Below are 1835 nucleotides of genomic sequence, written 5' to 3' on the forward strand. Positions count from 1 at the left end.
ATCTTTTCATAGCCTTCCCATTAATGATGAGTTAATTAGCACACCCTCAGTTTGGTTTTAAAATCTTCAGAATGAACCCAACCATATTCTTTTAAATTAATTTTTCATTGTTCTTATATGCACACACAAAAATGTTTCAACCATATTAAACTTTAAAACAGTTTTATAAATACATGCTTTGCTTTCCCTTCTTATGTCCTTTGTTCTTTGTGGTTTTTCTCACCTAGAGTTTCCTCTTTCTTCCACTGGTCATTGGAATATTATTTATCTAATTCTTTCCAGCACAGTCACTGCAGCCTCCGTTGCTGTGTGATCCTCTGGCTTCTCACCGCTGCTCTATTGGCATATGTAACTTTCTAATAAGCTGACTCTAGACAAGCTGAATGTAAATGGCAAGTGGGTAATCATGAGAGTGGACTTCAATGTTCCTATGAAGAACAATAAGATAACAAACAACCAGAGGATCAAGGCCACCATCCCAAGCATCAAATTCTGTTTGGATAATGGAGCCAAGTCAGTTATTCTCATGAGCCACCTGGGTCAGCCTGATGGTGTACTGACAAGTATTCCTTGGATCCCATTGCTGTAGAATTAAAATCTCTGTTGGGCAAGGATGTTTTGTTCTTGAAGAACTGGGGAGAACCTGAAGTGGAGAAAGTTTGTGCTGACCCAGCCTCTGGGTCTGTCATCTTGCTGCAGAACCTTTGCTTTCATGTGGAGGAAGAAGGGAAGGGAACAGATGCTTCTGGGAATAAGGTTAAAGCTTAACCAACTAAAATAGAACCTTTGCAAACTTCACTTTCCAAGCTAGGGGATGTCTATGTCGATGACACATTTGTCACTGCTCACCAAACCCACAGTTCTATGGTGGGAGTCAATCTGCCACAGAAAACTGGAGGTTTTTTGTTGAAGAAGGATCTGAACTACTTTGCCAGGGCCTTAGAAAGCTCAGAGTGACACTTTCTGGACCTTCTGGGCAGAGCTAAAGTTGCAGACAAGATACTGCTGATCAGTAATATGCTGGACAAAGTCAATGAGATGATTATTGGTGGTGGAATAGCTTTTACCTACCTTAAGGTGCTCAACAACATGGAGATTGGCACTTCTTTTGTTGATGAAGAGGGAGCCAATATCATCAAAGATCTGATAAGCAAAACTAAGAAAAATGGTGTAAAGATTACCTTGCCGGTTGACTTTCATTGCTGACAAGTTTGACGTTAATACCAAGACTGGCAAAACCACTGTGACCTCCGGCATACTTGCTGGCTAGATGGGTTTGGACTGTGATCCCAAGAACAACAAGAAGTACACCAAAGCTGTCTCTTGGGCCAAGTAGATTGTGAGGACCTGACCTGTTGGGCATATTTGAATGGGAAGTTTTTGCCCGAGGGACCAAAGCCCTCATGGATGATGTGGTAAAAGCCACTTCCCAGGGCTTCATCACCATCATAGGTGGTGGAAACACTTCCACTTGCTGTGCCAAATGGAACACAGAGGACAAAGTCAGCCACATCAGCATTGGTTGTGGTGCCAGTTTAGAGCTCCTGGAAGGTAAAGTCCTGCCGGGGGTGGAAGCTCTCAGCAATGTTTAGTACTTTTCATGCCTTTTGATTTCTTTGGGCATCCCCTCACTCAATTTAGTGCTTTCCATACCTCTGCCAGGTGTTAGCTAAGGTCTTTCCCCATGTCAAGATTCAGCTACTGGCCAAGAGATGCAGCTCAGGAACAGTAACACAGTTGCACAGCAGCATATCAGCTCGCCTTTACTGCACCCTGGATTTGACTACATTCTTCAGGATCTCATTTAAATTTCTCAGTGGCTAAACCATTGTGCA

The 1835-nt window shown here is 42.8% G+C and overlaps 1 pseudogene; it reads left to right on the forward strand.

Annotated features, from left to right (window-relative positions):
• Window positions 1–346: 346 nt before the first annotated feature.
• Window positions 347–1592, forward strand: LOC150012823 (phosphoglycerate kinase 1 pseudogene; annotated as a pseudogene).
• Window positions 1593–1835: the final 243 nt, after the last annotated feature.

This window comes from Furipterus horrens, unplaced genomic scaffold (genome assembly GCF_987537825.1).
Source record: "Furipterus horrens unplaced genomic scaffold, mFurHor1.1.pri manual_scaffold_4, whole genome shotgun sequence".
Taxonomy (NCBI): Eukaryota; Metazoa; Chordata; class Mammalia; order Chiroptera; family Furipteridae; genus Furipterus; species Furipterus horrens.